Source organism: Apodemus sylvaticus, chromosome 21 (genome assembly GCF_947179515.1).
Source record: "Apodemus sylvaticus chromosome 21, mApoSyl1.1, whole genome shotgun sequence".
Taxonomy (NCBI): Eukaryota; Metazoa; Chordata; class Mammalia; order Rodentia; family Muridae; genus Apodemus; species Apodemus sylvaticus.
In genome coordinates this window covers 53,031,038-53,053,404 of record NC_067492.1, presented here as the reverse complement: position 1 = coordinate 53,053,404, position 22,367 = coordinate 53,031,038, and positions in this window count along the sequence as shown.

The following is a 22,367-nucleotide window of genomic DNA, read 5'->3' as shown; positions in this document are numbered from 1 at the left end:
AACATTAAAAATTTCCTTTTAGGACAGTCAAATAAAACTAGAAAATAAGCTGGATTGGTGGGGCTGCTATTTAGGAAAGTGTGTTTATTTGTGTTTGAGTGTGTGTGAGTATGTGTGTATGAGTGTGTGTGACTGTGAGTGTGTGTGTGTGTGACTGTGAGTGTGTGTGTGTATCTGTGTGTGTGTGAGTATGTGAGTGTGTGAGTGTGTCAGTGTGTGTATATGTGTATGACTATGAGTGTGAGTGTGTGTATCTGTGTGAGTGTGTGTATGTCAGTGTGTGTATGTGAGTGTGTGTGTGTGTCTGTGTGAGTGTGTGTGAGTATGTGAGTGTGTCTGTGTGTGTGAGTGTGTGTATCTGTGTGAGTGTGAGTATGTGAGTGTGTGAGTGTGTCTGTGTATGTATGTGAGTGTGTGAGTGTGTCTGTGTATGTATGTGTGTGTGTGAGTGTGTGTGAGTGTGTATGTGAAAGTGAAAGGGAACCTTAGGAAGTTGGGTGTGAGGCAAGAGTGCAAGCGCTTTCACCCACTGAGCTATCTTAAGAACCTGTGACTTTTAACTGATTCCCCAAAAGGTCAGATGACAGCTTAGTTTCTGCTTAGTGACAGGGACTTTAGCTTGAGTGAGTTTATTTCAAATGCATTTCTTTCCTGTTCTGTTGTTGCTCGCTTGTTTTAATTAACACCATGATAGAAAGGACCTAGAAGAGCCAAAACCACAGAGAAGGTAAACTAGTGACTCCTAGGGCATGGAGAAGGGGGTTTACTGTTTTGTGTGTCTAAGACGTTTAGCTTGAGTGAGGCCAAGGCTCTGGGATTCAGTGGTGGGAGTTGCACAGCAACGGTGACATGCTTAGTGCTCATGAACTGTGCACTTGAAAATCACTAAGCCTGGTTTGCCAGGAGGAAACAAATCTTCTTCATGTCAAGATAAAAACCCACATTGCTGTATGTTCTGTTATCTATAAAGTGAATTGATTAAGAAAGATCTTCATAGCCAATAAACGTGCTGATGGAAGCCTCCAAACAGACCTGCAGCTAGAAAGCTTAACCCTGCCTCATTATGGGTGAGACCCCGGAGGCTCTCCTTGTGGCTGTAAATTTAGTTTCTTTTCTCTGTTTTACTTTGAGGGCCATGGCCCCACTCTAATTAATCTCTTTGGTCAAATTGACATCTATTCCAGCTTCCCCCTCTCTGCAGCAAGACAATATTCTTGCCTACTGCTCTGTACTTCCTGTTTAGTACATCCTAAGTTAGTACATCTTTGCCAAGTTTTCCAAGCTCGACTTTCAAACGTTGCTTGTTTTTCCTAAAAGGTACATTCAGGCTTGATGGTTTTCTAGACTTCAGGGAAACTTGTGTTCCTTCTGCCTCCACCAGCCTGTTGAGTGAACATTCCTGTCTTGGCACTTACAGTGACTTTGCCTGGCAGGGAATTGTATTGATTTGATAAACAACCATAGATTAAGACATACTCAAGACAGCACTTATGAACCAACCGCTCCTGTTTCCTAAGGCGTATATTCACGTACGTTTATTTCATAGTTCAGATCTGCAAATCCATCTCACAGTTGCTAAACTTCCAGGATCTTCAAACTCAGCCCACAGTAAAACACCCAAGTCTGAGCATTATCTGAGAATAAAATATGCATGTTTTCTTTTTTCTTTCTTTTTTCGGCAGGGAGGAGAACAAGAAGGATTCAGAGAACCACAAAGACAAAGGAAGGAAAGGAGAAGGCAACAAGAAGCTGGCAGCTACTACCATGGTGTTCATCTTGAGTCCTGTGAAGAGCAGGGTTTGACAGCCAGGCAGCACCTTTGGCCTGAGACGAGTTGTTTAGAATTGTTCATGCAGGGCAGTGGTGGCACATGCCTTTAATTCTAGTACTTGGGAGGCAGAGGCAGGTGGGTTTCTGAGTTCGAGGCCAGCCTGGTCTACAGAGTGTGTTCTAGAACAGCCAGGGCTACACAGTGAAACCCTGTCTTGAAAAACCAACCAACCAACCAAACAACCAACCAACCAACCAACCAAACAAACAAACATAAAAATAAAAAAATAAGAAATAGAATTGTCCAGAAGTGCTTTGTTTTCAAAGGCAAATACAATTGACAAACAACTTAGGAGTTGGGACAGAACTTCCCTCTTTAGTTATCTTTCTCATTGTTGTAACCAAATGCTTGACAAGAAGCAACTTGGAGAAATGGCTCAGCAGATAAGAGCACGGCCTGATCTTTCAGAGGTCATGAGTTCAAATCCCAGCACCCACATGGTGGGTCACAGCCATCCCTAAAGAGATCTGACACCTTCTTCTGGTGTCTGAGGACAGCTACAATGTACTTACATATAATAAATAAATCTTTAAGAGAGAGAGAAAGAGAGAGAGAGAGAGAGAGAGAGAGAGAGAGAGAGAGAGAGAGAGAGAGAGAAGCAACTTCGTGAAGGAAGGTTGTGCCAGCTTCTCTGTGGGAAGGGCATGGTGGCAGGGAATTGTCAACCTGACTAGGTCACCATGGAAACCTACCTCTTGGCGTGTCTAGAGGGCGTTTCTAGAAAGCAAATGAAGAAAAAGCCACGCCCTAAGTATGGGCGGTACCATTCTATGTGGTACCATTCTAAGGGCAGGAACTTGAATATGATCAAGCTTCAGCTGTCTGTTTCCAGAAGAGAGAGTGAAGAGGCAACAGGAGGAGCGATAAATAACGTGAGGGAGCAAACAGCTCGAAGGTGTGACTTTAACCAGGACCGCCAGCAAGCCAGTCAGGACAGAGGAGTCCTTTCTCCAAGCTAAAGGGATTTAAAGAACAACAGGACAGGATCAGGACATTTGCATTGTCTTGGATTAGGGCCAGGTTTAGAAAACCAATTCTAAAGGTCAGCCTTTTTGTTTGTTTTGGACACTTGAAATCAGTCTTATATAGTGTTAAGAATTTACTGGCTTTCGGCTGGGGAGATGGCATAGTCAGCAATGTGTTGAAAAGACAAGAATCTGAGTTATAGCCCCAGACAACACAGTTTTAAAAAAGAAGAACTAAAAAAAGGAAAGGAAAAAGGAAAGAAAGAAACATATCAGATGGGTTGACAGGTATATTTCCCAAGGCTGGGACATTAGAGATCAGGAAATCTCTGGGAAGTTTTGCCAACTAACCTAGCCTACTAGTGGTTACAGGCCAGCGAGGGATCCCATCTCAACAAACAAACAAACAAACAAACAAACAAACAGACAGACAGAGGGTGCCTGAGAGATTGTCTGCTGACCTCTGACCTCTACTCATGTGACATACACAGGCCCACTCTGAAATGTATTAAATGTTAAAATACTGTCTTAGTATGTTAGGAAAATAATTGCATATTTTATAGATTGTTTTCACTACTAAAGCATAAACAAAGCAATGTGAGTTGTTAAAAGCGAGAGGGGACAAAGAACTACCAAGGTTGACACACGTATGACTATTCCCAGGCCAAAGGGTGGCACTGAAGGACAGTAGAGCTATTCAGCAGCTACTGTGAGTTATTGTTCAAGGAAAGGGAGGGAGGCCCCTGAGGTGATGCAGAGACCATTAATCAAGTCAGAGCCACCACTGTCACCACAGACCCAAGGAAGTCTGTGAGCATCTCATTGTCAGCTACTGGTATTGCCTCTGGATTTGAGCAGGCCTCTGTGATGCCTTCTGCTGCCTCTGGGCCCCATTGCCTCCAGAGGTGTTGAGATCATGCTGATATGAAAGAAGCCTTGGAAGACAAAGAATGAAACCAAAGTTAGAGGACTTCGCCTTGAGATCCTTTAGAATTCTCCTCACTACCTTTTGTACTTGGAAGCTGCCATCTCTTTTGGATGGGAGCTGTGTTCTGTGCCTTTGCAGGGCTGTGTTTTGGAAGCATGCAGCTAGTCTGGCTTTACCGGGACTCAACTGCACAGGAATTAGCCTTAAGACCAAGTGTTCTTTTGGTTTCATTTAACTCTGACTTAGATGATATTTAAATGATCTTCAACTTTTTATTAAACGAGCTAAGACTTTGGGGCCTATTAGGAATAAAGAAATTTTAATGTAAGAAGGACATGGATTTTTAGGGGCAACAGGGCAGGAAGTTGTGGCTTGAGTTTTTGTGTTCCCTGTCATTCATCTATTCATCTCTTAGCATCTGATCTGATATACTTGGAAACAAGCTTTTTGCAGATAATTAGAGCTCAGTGTAGTCTTGAGGCCCAGGTTCTCATGGAAGATTAGCCCCATTCCAAGAGACAGCAGAGAGCTAGGTGTCTCTCTACCATCGATGACACACGGAGGTGACCATCTGCATGCCAGGGAGTCTTCATCAGCATTTGACCACACTGTCATGCAAATCGTGATTGCACAGCTTCCAGAATTATAGGAAGATACATTTCTAGTTTTACCTTGGAAATCTAGTCTAAGTTATTTTGTTATTATAGATAACACCATATATATCTATATGTATATGGTACATATATGTAAATTTATATGTAAATTTTATCCAGTCTCTCTGGTTGTTTGTGGGTATGAGGTCATAGGCTCATGAGTACCAGGATAGATATAAATGTGGCCAATTTGGAATGATAGCATCATATTAAAACATCAAAAAGTTGGACACCCTTGGTTGTAGGTGGGTTTATTGAACTTTCCTTTAAAGTCTTTTTGACTGTATTTGTTGTGGTCCTATTCCTTCTGCAGTTGATTTCCAATTTGTTTTGAGGCCCTTTTTATGTTTGCATACTTGCTTAGTGTAATGAGTCTTTATGAATTACTATTAATAGCACTGCACATGCATGCAGTGTTTAATATTCTGTGCGTGTTGTCTTCTGCTGCTATGACAACATCTCTGTAGAACAAGTTTTGTTATAGTCTCACGTTGCTTTTGGTAAAACCAAAAATTAGAGAGGCTGAGCAGTTTGTCCAAGGTCATGCCATTTGAGTGTACCCCTTCCAAAATTCATGTTGAAATTTAATCTCCATGGTAGCCTTAAGTGATGAGGTCTTTGTTGGAGGTGGGTCATTAAGTTATCAATGTGTTCATGAGTAGACAGATGCTCTTCTGAAAGAGGCTAGAGAAACTAGCCACTGAGGCTTGAAGCCTTTCTGTCTATCTGCTCATCTGGAGCATTCAGGGACAGGCGTTACCTGGGTCTAGAGAGCAGACCTCATACACGTGCTTGACCTTCAGCTTCCTGGCCTCTGTAACTGTGGGATGTAATTTGCTTTTTACAAATGCCTAGGCTTAGGTGTGCTTTTGTTATCACAACATAAATGAACCAAGCTATTAACTGATGGGTGGAATTCTATCATTGATACCAACTCCCTTATTTTCTTTGATTATTTTAGTTGTTGGTGGTGGTTGTGAGTGTGAGTGAGTGTGTGTGTGTGTGTGCCTCTTTGTATTAGCATGTACACACGTATGTAGATACCTGAGGAGACCAGAAGAAGGCACCAGATCCCCTAGATCTGGAGTTCCAGGTAGTTTTGAGCTACCTTGCATGTGTGCAAACCCTGGTTAGAGAAAAAAGGACTCTTTGGCTGAGCCATCTCTCCAGTCCCCTTACCTCATTTTTTTGAGACAGCTTTTCTAACCGAGCTTGGAGCCAATTAACTGGCTAGACTGGCTGTCTGGTGAGCTGTCTGGTGAGCTGTCTGGTGAGCTGTCTGGTGAGCTTTCTGGTGAGCTGTCTGGTGAGCTGTCTGGTGAGCTGTCTGGTGAGCAGTCTGGTGAGCTTTCTGGTAAGCTGTCTGGTGAGCTTTCTGGTGAGCTTTCTGGTGAGCTGTCTGGTGAGCTTTCTGGTGAGCTGTCTGGTGAGCTTTCTGGTGAGTGGTCTAGTGAGCTGTCTGGTGAGCTTTCTGGTGAGTGGTCTAGTGAGCTGTCTGGTGAGCTTTCTGGTGAGCTTTCTGGTGAGTTTTCTGGTAAGCTGTCTGGTGAGCTTTCTGGTGAGTTTTCTGGTAAGCTGTCTGGTGAGCTTTCTGGTGAGTTTTCTGGTAAGCTGTCTGGTGAGCTTTCTGGTGAGCTGTCTGGTGAGTGGTCTGGTGAGCTGTCTGGCGAGCTTTCTGGTGAGCTATCTGGTGAGCTTTCTAGTGAGCAGTCTGGTGAGCTTTCTGGTAAGTGGTCTGGTAAGCTTTCTGGTGAGCTGTCTGGTGAGCAGTCTAGGGAGCGGTCTGGTGAGCAGTCTGGTGAGCTGTCTGGTGAGTAGTCTGGTGAGCTGTCTGGTGAGCTGTCTGGTGAACAGTCTGGTGAGTAGTCTGGTGAGCTGTCTGGTGAGCTGTCTGGTGAGCTGTCTGGTGAGCTTTCTGGTAAGCTGTCTGGTGAACAGTCTGGTGAGCTTTCTGGTGAGAGGTCTGGTGAGCAGTCTGGTGGGATGTCTGTTGAGCTGTCTGGTGAACTTTCAGGCTCTTGCCTTCTGCACCCAACAGCGAGCTCCATGTCAGGTTCTGTCATCTGCTTGCTTTTTGTCACACTTGCAGGAAACTGTCTCCTAATTCCGTTGGTTTATTCTGTTGGCCAAGAGAGTAGGGACTTTGTTTACCTTCATTTTATAGGAATACATATCAATTCAAACTACTTTGAATATTTAAAATCTAATAGCAGTAATTCCTTGAAAAATTTAAAAATCTATAGTCTCTTCTTTAATGAACACAAAACAGAACCTATAATCTGTGGCTGGTTGAGAACCATAGCCACAGAAGATCAATTGTTCCTTTTCAATTCATACAAGAAACAAGATGTTTTGGCTTAGAGATAGAGAAAATGGAATCCAAGCAAAACTGTCCAAATTAAAAAGGGAAAATTACATTTACACTTAAAACAAAGTAAAGTACTGGGCAAGAACTTTGTGAAAAAAATAAAAAGACTTATTTGACATCTGTCTTGCTTTTATAGGCAGTGTTTATGTCGTTTAAATTGATTAGAGCATAGCCAGAGCGAGATCAGCCAGGAGTCTGAGCTCATGAACCCTTCATTTGACCCCCTTGGTCTATAAAGTTTGGTCACTAAAGCATCTGTTGTACAAGCCTGCAGACCTGGGCTTGGAATTCCCAGCATGCACGTAAAACAGCTGGATGTAGATCTCTGAATTCATTTGGAATGTTTTTTGTTTTTTTTTTTAAGTGCTTGCTTGCTTGCTATTTCTAAGAATCAAGAGGCTGGGGTCATGAAATGCTGATTCATGGAATAATCAAAAGGGAACTTGGGGTAATGCCTGAATTGATATGTAAATAAGAAACTGGGCTTTTGATCTGCAAGAGATGAACTATCCAGAGAGTTTTTAGAATTTCAAGGAAAAGCTGTCTTGAGCAGAACATATAGAGAGCAGTCTGAAAAGCTGTCTCAAGTGGAACATAGGCTGTTATCCTCCCATGACTTGACTTTGAGTCATTAGTTTCACCACTCCCAGAAACCCCTTCTCTCAGGAACCCCTCTCTAAGCTAAAGTTTGTCCTTGGCAGTTCTGTACCTGTGACATGAAAACACAGTGCCAAGATACATACTTAAGTGGAGATTAAAAGATAACTCTACCAAATAAGGTAGTGTAACCTTGTTTATATCAAATAAACAAATACAAAACACAGTGACTATGAAGGTGTTAAATCAATACCTTCTAGAAAGGGTACTAAAATAGAAGGTGTCATCAGGTTTCTAAGCACAAACAAGAAAACTTTGCTGGGTAGGATCTTGCTCTAAGATAAGCACTACCTAAATCTCTTTATCTCTTTCTTTAGTATCTTTCTGACAAGCTTGCTCACCAAGCAGCTGCCTCTGTTCCTTTAGATCTGTGAAGCTCATTATGCAATTCATATTGCATCCTTATATTTTGCATGGTTGAGAAATTATTTATTTTTGAACTCATGTTTTCAGAGTTCTTTCCCACAGCCTTAAGGGCTGTCCTCAAGGTCTCAACTTTTACCATTTTGCTGAGACATTAGCCACATCCTTGCCTTCTGGACTCATGCCATCTCTGATTGTCATGGGTTGATTATCTTGAAGTCATTAACATAAATGCAGAGAGCAGACCCCCAAAGGAGGAACATGAAAATATGTACATTATTACACAAACAAGCCTTATGCCCAATGCAACTGTCAACACTCTTGAAGGCTTACACCCTGCTGGCTCTGGGAACCATTTTACACTGTCCAGATGTTGAAGTTCTTCAGTTTTTACTTTTAAAACAGGGCCATGAAGAACAATGGTGTTCCTTCTTTGGAGGGTGTGTGTGGTGTTGGAGATTAGTGCAGGCTAAGTAAATGCTCTGCCTCTAGTCTTCATAACCACCCCGACTCTGCACATTCTTTACTGGGAGAATGTGTAGGTTTTGCCTCTAGAATTGATAGCTACATGTGGATATTCCTTTTGATGAGGAAGATATTTTTGGTTTTGAAGATGATCTGGTCTCTCTTAAAACTACTGTATTCACTTCTATAACAGCATAAACGTGCCATGGACTGTATTTATACTGAGTGGTGGATAAGAAGGATAGATTATGAGGACATAAGAGTCATGCAAAGGGAAGCCAGGTTTGGAAGTCTCAGGGGATTATAAAGGAATAATTCAATCCTGAAACAGTTTGCAGACAGTCAAATGGAGAGGGCTGATACCCGTTTAGACCTGGGTCTACGTAAAGGCTTCAGGCTTGAAACAGGAGAGCAGGGTAATTAGTAACTGAAGCCATGAGTCAAATTTATTTCATCTGGAGACAGACTGTGAAAAAGAAAAGGGCAAAGAGACCAGAATGAGCCCTGTGCCAAGTTTTCAGTTACTGCAGCAACAGCTAAAAGCTTACCCCTAAACAGAGACACCAGAGAAGGAGTCAGGGCAGGGCAGCATCTGAGACATGGAGGAAGGAGAAAATACGGGTGGTCCTGAGAGGTCAGGGAAGGGAAGAGTGAGTGGCCTTGGATATGGCCAGTGGAGAATATTGTTCTAAGCAAGCCAGGCTTAGCCTTTAGGTACACTCTGCTGCTTTACACACACTCAAAATAACCGAGTAATTAGAAACAGTGCCAAAAGACACACAGCCTCATTGCTTTGTTTGAGTATAAATCCTTTCACTAGATTTATATTTGTCATCTGGAAGAGGAAAGTCAACACCCTTTATAATTTGCATCTGCGTTAAGCTTTTAAAGAATTATTGGTAACTTTTGGGGAAAAGATTTATTGGGAAACATTCTCCTTATACTTTTTTCTGGAGGAGAGAGAAAAGAGACAATAAAATAAGATTTAAAGCAAAGACCTCTTTTTTTCTTTATTTTTTTAATTAAAATTGTTTTTATTCAAAATATGAATAAAAGTTCACAGTCTTTCCTCTCCAACAACTCCCCCCACAAATCTTACCCTTTTGCTGCCCCCTTTCTTCTCCCACTCTCTCTCAAACTAAACACCATCACCCCCAAAAATGAAACTCAAAATAAACAAATGAAAAATAAAAATGACAAAGCAAATACAAGCAAGCAAGCAAGCAAACAAACAAACAAACCAAACAACAACCCTTACCTTGGAATCTATTTTGTGTTGGCCAACTATTCCTGGGCATGAGATTTGACTTGGAATATGATTGATATACTCAGTAACATTCCGCTGGAGAAAGCTGATTTTTCCTTTTTCTAGCATCTATTAATTTCAAATAGCTTCATGGTTAGGGGTGTCTTGTCCTTCTCAATGCTGGGATTTTGTCTGGTTTGAACCTGTGCAGGTCTTGTGTGTGCAAAAGCCCTTTTCTAATGTCTAATTTACCTTTTTAGAATCTCCAGATGTATTCTGTTATCCTGAATGAGTTCTTTTTTATTAACACATATTTTTCTTCACAAGCTTCTGTGTTATCATTGCATGCAGCACACATGTGTTCTTCAGACCTGTCTCTGCAACACACAACAATCTTCTACCTTCAGGTTGTCAGTTCCAAGGTCTGTGTTAAAAATATAATAATGGATCCTTCTAGTTCTAATTTTTATTTCCTTAAATTTTAGCCAGTGGTTGCGGTGCACACCTTTAATCCTAGCATTTAGGAAGTAGAGGCAGATGTATCTCTGTGAGTTCTAGGCCAGCCTGTTCTACAAAGAGAAACTGTGCCTCTAAAACAAAAAGAAACAACAAAAACAACCAACAAAAAATACACACACATACACATACACACACACACACACACACACACACACATACACACACACACACACACACACATGAGTATAAAGGGCCAATGAAGGCAGAAGAGAGCATTGGATCCCCTGAACTGGCTGCTGTTGACTTGTCTGATACAGGAGTCAGGACAAGAACCTGCAATATTGGATGTGTTCTTAACACCTGAGCCACCTCTCTAGCTCTGAGCCTTCTAGTTCTTAATGTATACTTAAAGACTCTAATCAAAAAAAGCATTTAATATAGGATGTGCTCTACAGAAAATCCTTACTAATTTTTCATTATTGCTATCTAAAGCTTTTAGACGACAGTTCTGAAGTAGATATGCTTTATGATGTGAAGGATTTTGAATCAGTAAGCTGGACATAGCAGTGTGCCCATATTCCCAGAATTTCAGGGGCTGAGGCAAGAGGATCAAGAATTCAAGGTAGACCTTGGCTTGAACTCTGCAGCCAGTCCCGTAACACCTAGGCGATGTCACATGCCCAGGATCCCAGGATCCCTGGAGCTTGGTCACACCAGTATTTCAGGGCCCCAAAGGCAGCTTGACTCCCAGGATCTCAGGATCACAGGATCTTGGAATCACAGGACCAGAGAAACAGCTGGACTCTGAGGAGTTCTGACACAACCAGGATCACAGGAAGGACAGGCTCCAGTCAGATATAGTGAGGGCAGGTAGCACTAGAGATAACCAGATGGTGGGAAGCAAGCATAAGAACATAAGCAACAGAAACCAAGGTTACTTGACATCATCAGAACCTAATTCTCCCACCATAGCAAGTCCTGGATACACCATCACAAACAAAAGCAAGGTTCAGTTCTAAAATCACTTCTCATGATGATGATAGAGGACTTTAAGAAGGACATAAATAACTCCCTTAAAGAAATATAGGAGAACACAGGTAAAAATCTAGAAGCCCTTAAGAAGGAAAGACAAAAATCTCTTAAAGAATTGCAGAAAAACACAATCAAACAGGTGAAGGGCCTGAACAAAACCATCCAGAATCTAAAAATGGAAACAGAATCAATAAAGAAATCACAAAGGGAGACAACCCTGGAGATAGAAAACCTAGGAAAGAGATGAGGAGTCATAGATCACCAACAGAATACAAGAGATAGAAGAGAAAATCTCAGGTGCTGAAGATGCCATAGAAAACATTGACACAACAGTCAAAGAACATGCAAAAGTCAAAAAGCTCCTAACCCAAAACATCCAGGAAATATAGGACACAATGAGAAGACCAAATCTAAGGATAATATAGAAGGATAGAAGAGAGTGAAGATTCCCAACTTAAAGGGCCAGTAAATATCTTCAACAAAATTATAGAGGAAAACTTCCCTAACCTGAAGAAAGAGATGCCCATGAACATATAAGAAGCTTACAGGACTCCAAATAGACCAGAACAGAAATTCCTCCTGTCACAAAATAATCAAAACACCAAATGCACTAAACAAAGACAGAATATTACAATCAGTAAGGGGAAAAGGTCAAGTAACATATAAAGGCAGACCTATCAGAATTAAACAGACTTCTCACCAGAAACTATGAAAGTTAGAAGATCCTGGACAGATGTCATACAGACTCTAAGAGAACATAAATGCCAGCCTAGGCTACTATACCCAGCAAAACTCTCAATTACTATAGACAGAGAAAACAAGATATTCCATGACAAAACCAAATTTACATAAAATCTTTCTACAAACCCAGCTCTACAAAGGATATTAGATAGAAAACACCACAAGAAGTGCAACTACACCCTAGAAAAAGCAGAAAGGTAATCTTTCAACAAAACCAAAAGAAGAAGACCACACAAACATATTTCCACCTCCAACAATGAAAATAACAGGAAGTAACAATGACTTTTCCTTAATATCTCTTAACATCAATGAACTCAATTCTCTAGTAAAAAGACATAGACTAACAAACTGGATACATGAACAGGACCCAGCATTTTGGTGCACACAGGAAATCTACCTCAGTGACAAAGACAGACACTACCTCAGAGTAAAAGGTTGGAAAACAATTTTCCAAGCAAATGGTCCCAAGAAACAAGTTGGAGTAGCCATTCTAATATTGAATAAAATTGACATTAAGCCAAAAGTTACCAAAAAGATAAGGAAGGACACTTCATACTTGACAAAGGAAAAATCTGCCAAGATAAACTCTCAATTCTGAACATCTCTGTTCCAAATGCAAGGGCACCCACATTCATAAAATAAACTTTACTAAAGCTCAAAGCACACATCACACCCCACACAATAATAGTGGGAGACTTTAACACCTCACTCTTATCAATGGACAGATCATAGAAACAGAAACTAAACAGAGACACAGTAAAACTAACAGAAGTTATGAACCAAATGGATCTAACAGATATGCATAGAACATTTCATCCTAAAGCAAAAGAATATACCTTCTTCTCAGCACCTCATGGTAACTTCTCCAAAATTGACCATAAAATTGGTCACAAATCAGCCCTCAACAGATACAAGAAGATTAAAATAATTCCATGCACCCTACCAGATCACCCTATCAGATCACCTATCAGAGTAAGGCTGGCCTTATATTCCAACAAAAACAATGGAAAACACACATACACATGTAAAGTGAACAACTCTCTACTCAATCGTAACACGGTAAAGGAAGAAATAAAGAAAGAAATTAAAGACTTTTTAGAATTTAATGAAAATGAAAACACATCATACCAAAACTTATGGGACACAATGAAAGCAGTGTTAAAAGGAAAAGTCATAGCTCTAAGTGCCTCCAAAAAGAAACTGGAGAGACCACATCTTAAAGCTCTAGAAAATAAGCAAATACACGCAAGAAGAGTAGATGGCAGGAAATAATCAAATTCAGGGATGAAATCAACCAAATAGAAACAAAAAGAAGTATACAAAGAATCAACAAACCAGGATCAGGTTCTTTGAGAAAATTAACAAGGTAGATAAACCCTTAGCCAGGCTAACCAGAGGGCACAGAGACAGTATCCAAATTAATAAAATCAGAAATAAAAAGGGAGACATAACAACAAAAACTGTGGAAATTCAATAAATTATCATATCCTACTACAAAAGGTTATACTCTACAAAACTGGAAAATCTGGATGAAATGGACAATTTTCTAGACACATACCAGGTGCCAAAGTTAAAACAGGATCAGATAAACCATCTAAACAGTCCCATAACCCTTAAAGAAATAGAAGTAGTCATTAATAGTTTCCCAAACAAAAAAAGCCCAGGACCAGATGGATTTAGTGGAGCTTTCTTTCAGACCTTCAAAGAAGATTTAATACCAATACTCTTCAAACTATTTCACAAAATGAAAACAGGAGGAACACTACCCAATTCCTTCTACGAAGCCACAATTACTCTTCTACTTAAACCACACAAAGACCAAACAAAGAAAGGGAACTTCAGACCAACTTCCCTATTAATATGTATGCAAAAATACTTGATAAAATTCTTGCCAACCAAATCCAAGAACACATCAAAATGATCATTCACCAGGCAGGATCAAGTAGGCTTCATCCCAGGGATGCAGGGATGGCTCACATATGGAAATCCATCAATGCAATCCACTACATAAACTCAAAGAAAAAAAATATGGTCATTTCATTAGATGCTGAAAAAGCATTTGACAAAATTCAGCATCCCTTCATGTTTAAAGTCTTGGAAAGATCAGGAATTCAAGGCCCATGCCTAAACATAGGAAAAGCAATATACAGCAAACTGGTAGCCAACATCAAACTAAATGGAGAGAAACTTGAAGCAATCACACCAAAATCAGAGCCTAGACAAGGCTACCCTCTCTCTCTCTCTCTATTTAATATAGTACTTGAAGTTCTATCTAGAGAAAGTAGACAACAAAAAGAGGTTAAAGGGATACAAATTGTAAAGGAAGAAGTCAAACTATAACTATTTGGAGATGATATGATAATATACGTAAGTGAGCCCCAAAACCTCCACCAGAGAACTACTAAACCTGATAAACAACTTCAGCAAGATGTCTGGATATAAAATAATCTCAAATAAATCAGTAATCTTCCTATACTCAAAGGATATACAGGCTGCGAAAGAAATTAGGGAAACAACACCTCTCACAATGGTCACAAAAAATATAAAGTATCTTGGTGTGACTGTAACCAAGTAAGAGAAAGATCTGTATGACAAGAATTTCAAGTCTCTGAAGAAAGAAATTGAAGAAGACCTCAGGAGATGGAAAGATCTCCCATGCTTGTGGATTGGCAGGGTTTATATAGAAAGGCCATCTTGCTGAAAGCAATCTACAAATTCAATGCAATCCCTAACAAAATTCCAACTCAATTCTTCATAAAGTTAGAAAGAGCAATTCTCAAATTCATCTCGAATAACAAAAAACCCAGGATAGCGAAAACTATTTTCAACAATAAAAGAACTTCTAGGGGAATCAGCATCTCTGACCTCAAGCTGTACTACAGAACAATAGTGATAAAAACTGCATGGAATTTGTATAGTGACAGGCAGGTAGATCAATGGAATAGAATTGAAGCACCAGAAATGAACCCACACAGCTATAGTCACTTGATCTTTGACAAAGGAGCTAAAGGGAGAAAAAGATAGCATTTTTAACAAATGGTCCTTGTTCAACTGGTGGTTAGCATGCAAAAAAATGCAAATCGATACATTCTTTTCTCTTTGTACAAAGCTCAAGTCCAAGTGGCTTAAGGACCTCCACATAAACCTAGATACGCTGAAACTAATAAGAAAGTGGGGGAAAAGCCTCAAGCACATGGGCACAGGGGAAAATTTCCTGAACAGAACCCCAATAGCTTGTGCTCTACGCTCAAGAACTGACAAATGGAACCTCATAAAATTGCAAAGCTTCTGTAAGGCAAAGGACATTGTCAATAGGGCAAAATTGCAACCAACAGATTGGTAAAAGATCTTACCAATCCTACATCTGAAAGAGGACTAATATCCAGTATTTACAAAGAACTGAAGAAGTTAGACTTCAGAGACCCAAATAACCCTATTATATATAGGCTACGGAGCTAACAAAGAATTTTCAACTGAGAAATATCAAATGGCCAAGAAGTACCTAAAGAAATGTTCAACATCCTTAGTTATTAGGGAAATGCAAATCAAAACAACCCTGAGATTCTACTTCACACCAGTCAGAAGGGCTAAAATCAAAATCTCAGTTGACAGCAGATGCTGGCAAGGATTTGGAGAAAGAGGAACACTTCTCTATTGCTGGTGGGATTGAAAGTCACTCTGGAAATTCATTTGGCGGCTCTTCAGAAAATTGGACATAGTACTACCTGAGGACCCAGCTATACCGCTCCTGGGCATATACCCAGAAGATGCTGCAACATGTAATAAGCACACATGCTCCACTATGCTCATAGCAGCCTTATTTATAATAGGCAGAAGCTGGAAAGAATGCAGATGTCCTTCAACAGAGGAATGGATACAGAAAATGTTGTATATTTACACAATGTAGTGCTACTCAGCTATTAAAAATGAATGATTGAGGATTCATGAAATTCTTAGGCAAATGGATGGAACTGGAAAATATCATCCTGAGTGAGGATGATACATCTAATACATCCTGAGTGAGGATGATATCATCTAATTACAAAAGAACACAAATGGTATGCACTCACGGATGAGTGGATATTAGCCCAGAAGCTTGGAATACCCAAGATACAATTCACAGACCACATGAAGCTCAAGAAGGAAGACCAACATGTTCCTGTTTTGGTTCTTCTGCGAATGTGGACAAAATACTCACAGGAGCAAATATGGAATAAAATATGAAGCAGAGACTGAAGGAAAGGCTATCTAGAGACTTTCCCACCTGGGGATCCATCTCATATACAGTCACCAAACTCAGACACTGTTGTGTATGCAAAGAAATGATTGCTGACAGGAGCCTGATATAGCTGTCTCCTGAGAGGCCCTGCCAGAGCCTTACAGATACAGAGGAGGATGCTTACGGCCAACTGTTGGACGGAGTGGGATCCCCAGTAGAGGAATTAGAGAAAGGACTGAATTAGCTGAACATATTTGCAACCTCATAGTAAGAACAATAATATCAACCAACCAGACCCCTCTCAGCTCCCAGGGACTAAGCCAATGGGTACACGAAGCTCCAGCTGCATATGTAGCAAAGGATTGCCTTGTCAGGCATCAATGGAAGAGAGGTCCTTGGTCCTATGAAGGCTTGATAGGATGGTCCAGAGTAGGGGAATTGAGGGTGGGGAGGCAGGAGTGGGGTGGGTGGAGGAAAACCCTCATGGAAACAGGGTGAGGGAGGATGGGACAGGGGGTTTCCCGGAGGGGGGGGGGGGAACCAGGAAATGGGATAACATTTGAAATGTAATAAACAAAATATGCAATAAAAACATAAAAAAGATAATTAACAACAGCCAATTTATAACTATTAGCTGATTTGAAATCATTGTGTGAATTTGAAAGCTGACATCACCTAGAATAATGCTGGGATAGAGCTTTAAGAGAGTGTTGCTCTTTCAATTTTCTACTAAGATAATTTTTTTTTTACTAATTTTCTCTTGGAAATTACTTAGGTAAGCCATATTATACATTACCAGTGTACTATATGGCTGCATATCTTTTCCAGAAGTATTTTACAGCAAAAAGGAATTAACTATTATTAATTTAAAATATGAAGGTTTTACTAATTGAATCCTCTCATATTTTACACTAAAAAAATCTATGTTTTAGAAAACATTCACTTTAAAAGGATTGAAGTTATGCCTCTACTTAAATGATCCATCTTTCACATCACTTGTTTTCAAAATTGCTCTCCTTAAGTAGAGGTAAAGCCATGCAAGCTTATGCTAAGTGAATGAAAACTTTAGATTTAAATAACCCAACTGATGATGCTATCTTACCATAGCTAACCACTCATAAACTTAGAGTAGATTCTAGCTACTTGTGTTTTTATATTTTGATTCTCATTTCAAATTATAAGAGTTGATTTTGTAAAGGAAAATTACAAGTTCTTATTCTTGTGTGATGGTAACTGTCATTTATTCTTTAGTATAAATAACACTTGGCATTAGACTTATACCATCTAAATTTACTTAGATGATGTAAGTACCAACTATGAATTTTAGAATATTTTCATATTAAGCTTAATAAAAATGCAAATGAGAAATAATATTTTTTCTCATTTGAAGAGATGCTTTGTTGAGAGTTGTTTAAAATAAGATCTTTTTAGTGTGTATGAAATACATTTTTTATTGTGAGTAGATTGCACTAGAAACAAATTGGAACTCATGTATAAAAAATATTTTAGTAAGTCAGGCATGGTGAATCATGCCTTTAATTCCAGAACTCAAGAGGATCTCTGCGAGCAAGCCTGATTTACAAAGTCAGTTCCAGTACAGCCAGGGTTCCACAGAGAAACCATGTCTCGAAAAACAAAACAAAACAAAACAAAAAAACAAATAAGCAATAAAAAAATACTTTAATTGGGTATAGTGAAGAATTTGTAAAATTTGTATCATTTGTTTCAAATGGTATTCTCTGAAAAGGTTGAAGTCTCAGTTGCTATCACTATTTCACTAAACACTGTATAGTTCTTTAAAGAAAGAATTCTAGGTCATGTTTTAGTACTTTTCAATTGCTGTGATAGAATACCGTGTCCAAGACAACTTATAGAAGAATTTCAGATAATGAGTCAATGACGCTCAGGCCGAGGAGCAGGTAGGTTGTGTTGTTGGAGCAGTAACTCGCATTTGGATACACATGGAGAGGGAGAGGGAGAGGGAGAGGGAGAGGGAGAGGGAGAGGGAGAGGGAGAGGGAGAGGGAGAGGGAGAGGGAGAGGGAGAGAGGGAGAGGGAGAGGGAGAGGGAGAGGGAGAGGGAGAGGGAGAGAGGGAGAGGGAGAGGGAGAGAGGGGAGAGGGAGAGAGGGGAGAGGGGAGAGGAGAGAGGGGAGAGGGGAGAGGGGAGAGGGGAGAGGGGAGAGGGGAGAGGGGGAGAGGGGAGAGGGGAGAGGGGGAGAGTGGAGAGGGGAGAGGGGAGAGGGGAGAAGGGAGAGGGGAGAGGGGAGAGGGGAGAGGGGAGAGGGGAGAGGGGAGAGGGGAGAGGGGGGAGAGGGGGGAGGGGAGAGGAGAGGGGGAGGGGAGGGGAGAGAGGAGAGAGGAGAGAGGAGAGGGGAGAGAGGAGAGAGGAGAGAGGAGAGGAGAAAGAGAAGAGGAGAGGAGAGGAGAGGAGAGGAGAGGAGAGGAGAGGAGAGGAGAGGAGAGGAGAGGAGAGGAGAGGAGAGGAGAGGAGAGAAAGAGAGAATTGGGATTGGCGTGTGCTTTTGCAACATCAAAGCCCAATAACACACTTCCTTCAAAAAGGTCACATACCCTAATCCTTCTCAAACAGTTCCAACAACTGGGAACCAAGTAATCAAACATGGGTCTATAGGGCTGCTTTCATTCAGACTGTTGTGATCACTGGGGATATAGTGAGTTTGACACATAGTCTGGGGCACACAAGATTCTGTCTCAGAAGACAAAACAAATTTAGAGTCAGGACTTCTGATTTCAGAATCCTCTTTCCATTGTACTATTCCCAACACCTCTGCAGCTTTCAAGGGTATTAGCTATTCCTCCCACACATTCTTCTTACCCCATCGCTCCCCAGCTCCCCAACCTCAGGCATCCTTGTCAAAATATGTTAGAGAGATTCAACAGCATCTCAAGGGCCTCTGCTTACAGTGCTCTGGTTTGACTGTCCTTGGAAAGACATACCTAGGAGTTTGTTAGGGATGCTGCAACGTAACCCCACGGGCTGTGTGGGTCACCAGGCAGAAGTGGCTTTCTCACCTTTCTGTGGGTTGGAATTCCAAACCGTCAGCTTTCTTCTGAGGTCTCCTCTGTGGGTTGCCGATGGATCTTGGTTCTGGCATCCTCACAGGGTCTTCCCTCTGTGGGAAGTCTGTCTGTCCTGCAGGTGTCTGTGTCTCTGTGCTCTGCTCTCATTGTAAGGACAGCTGTCAGGTTGGCAAGTCACACCATTCAAGATCTCATTTACTTAAAGGACCACACACAGTCTTCTTTGTGAGTATGGCTGTGCTCTGAGGGATTGGCATTTAAAAATTCAAAAGAGAAATGTACAGGGACACAACTCAATCCTAAGCAATGTCTACACTTGTACTTGGCCTTGTGTGGTATTTTGGAGACATACATAGCACACCAATCACACTCTAGGCCCCATAGCTCTGCTATGGTTTGCTGCCTCTTCTACAGACCTCTGGGCTTTAATGACCTCAAAATGTTCATGGCTGGGTGTCATCACCCTGCTTAGGAGGCAGGGTCAGGGAGAACTCTGGTCTACAAAGTGAGTTCCAGATAGCTAGAGCTATACAAAAAATCCATTTCTTGAAAACAAAATAAAACAAAGAAAACGCCAAATATCAAAACAGAAAAAAAATTTATGGTTTACTTTATCTGTTTCATAAGTGTATATATTTCTTTTCATAAACATAAAAATATTTCTACTGAAATATTTTTAAAATAAATGTAAAGTCACACCAACAAGAAGTACTTGATTTCCTGTATCTGTAAAATACAAGAGTATTTCCCACTTTATTTGGTTGTGTTCACGCCTGTGTCTTCTCAAATACAAGTATTCAGTTTGGGTGTTTCCCCAGCAGTGATGTCACCCAGCTCTGAGCTTCCATCTGTATCACGACTCTAGGTTCGTGATTCATCAGCACATCACAGTTCCTAAATAGTGCTTAGAGAATATTGAGACACGCTGATGTATGTGCGTCTAGAGGAAGTAGTTATGTGTTTGTACTCGTTGCTTTAGAGACAGAACCACCCCCCCCCCATGGAAGTTTACTAAGATGGTACTGTGGTTTCTGTCTCTGTGAGATTGAAAATCAGTCATATCTTAAGGTTGTTAACTTTTAGACATAATTTTATTTTTTACTCTTATCTACTTTGCTTCTTAGAGATGTTTCAGATATTTTAATGACTTTCCAGAACATCTATTGTCCTTATTCTTAATATCTTATTGGAGTTAAGAAGTTAAGAAGAGTTCATTATGAAAGATTATTTCCATCCCTTATTCCTGTCTTTTCTCTGAGTTAGGTCTTCATTACAGAACCACTGTGCCGACAACTTAGTCCATTTAAACTTCTGCAAAAACATAGTGTAAAGTGGACAGCTTGTAAACCACAGAGATTTCTTATAAAGACAGAGGCTGGAGGTCCAGGGCCAACCTCTCTCTGTTGGATTTGATGTCTGGCAAGGACTCCATTCCTGGTTCATAGACAGAGCTGTCCCCTGAGTCGCCAAGTTGTAGAAGACAAAAGCTCCCTTGGGCCTCTCTCTCTTTTTTTTATTGGATATATTTTTTATTTACATTTCAAATGATTTCCCCTTTCCTGGCTCCCCACTCCCAGAAAGACCATTTATCCTATCAATGAGTGGTTCTCCCCCTCGGTTTAATCACCTTCCCAACGCCCCACTTCCTAGTACAATGTATTACCATGAGAATTCAACCCAGGAAGTGGTGGGAGATAGTAGGGGTACACAAACAGGAAGACGAACACCCCATTCCATCTTTTCCTCCCTTGAACACCACCAAACAAAGGCTTTGCTTTCTCTCTCTCATCCATACAAAATAAAACCCCACTGTTTGTATTAATTATGGGGCATAGGTATCATTCCGTATTGAGCCTGCGCTGTTCTCTGAGCTTAGATGGGCAAATGTACTTGACCACTTTTGCATAAACGCTCTCCTTTTACCTGTTGCCCTGGAGTCAAGCTTTCAGTTGTCAGCAGTTTGAGCACCTGCCCGTGTCCTTCTCAGCAGTGCCTTCTCACGATCCGCTCACAGCTGACGCATGCTCTAGTGGGCTATTTCTAGACACACCCTGGAATTCCACTGACGTTGGGCCCCAGGGTGTTCATTTTTTCCCCTAGATTTTAAAACTGCTTGTTTAACTATAACTCCCTTTCCTCATTAGGGTTTTTAATAAGAAAACCAAACCACCACCACCACCACCACCACCACCACCCCAAAAAGCCAGTAGGAATAGTCCCTGGACCCAAGAAAAGGAAATGCTAAATGACTGGTTGATCAGGCTGCAGGCTGTAGGTGAAATGTTTTCAGAGTTGATTAGTTTGCTGCACTAGTTGATATTTCTGGAGAGAAGTCTTTAATTCATTTACCACACTAAAGGAAAGAAACAGCTTTAACAATGTGTTTACAGCTAACATTTCAAAAAGTTTGTTCTCTCTCTCTCTCTCTCTCTCTCTCTCAGCAGTGTAGTAGGAACTTAGTCACAGACATGACTAATGTTTCAGACTAGTTTCTCATAGCAGTATTCTTTGGGAAAAAGAGACTATCGGTTGGGGAGATGGATCAGTGGGTAAAGTGCTTGCTGGGCAAACGTGAAGATCTAAGTTCACTGCCCAGTACTCACATAAAGCCAGGTAGGCTGGGAGCACCTCTGACTCCAGTACTGGGATGCAGAGATGGGAGGATCCTTGGATTCATTTGAATAGCTAGCCTAGGCAAACTGGTGAGCTCTAGCTTTGTCAAGAGATCCTGTCTGTGTACACACACACACACACACACACACACACACACACACGTACACACACCACCTTAAAGATTTTTAAGTTCACTCTTTCTTACATCTTCAATTCATTCAGTTACAAATGCAATTTATAACTGACACCAGTCAGAAGAAACTTAACTTTCTCCAGCAACATTGGTTTTCCAGATGCTTTGTCGCCAGATATCAGTAGCCAGAGCTCTTCTCACCTCATTGATAACCTGTACAAATCATTACTAGGCTATAGGGTCAGAATTTTTCAATGGAGTACTATAGGAGCAGCAACAGCCTCAGCAGTAGTAGCAACAGTAGCAGTAGTAGTGTATCAAATGACATCTTAATTACAGCACATGTACTTTGGCTGAGGACAAATAGAGCTAAAGGCTATAAAGTTAAAGTACGTATTAATCATTGCATGATTGAATTATAAATATCCCATATTTTATAGAACCAATTTTGTGTAATTGACCTTCTGCTGTGTCTTAGGCAGCAGACAATGCACACTAACTATAGATTAATCCCCAGGGAACAAAATATATTCATAGCATAGTTTTAGTTATAGATATGCACTGAAGGTAAAGGTTTTGATAAAAGGAGATTAGTTTAAGACAACTGAGCATGTGTATAATAGACTGTTGTGCAGGAAGGTATGTAAGGTC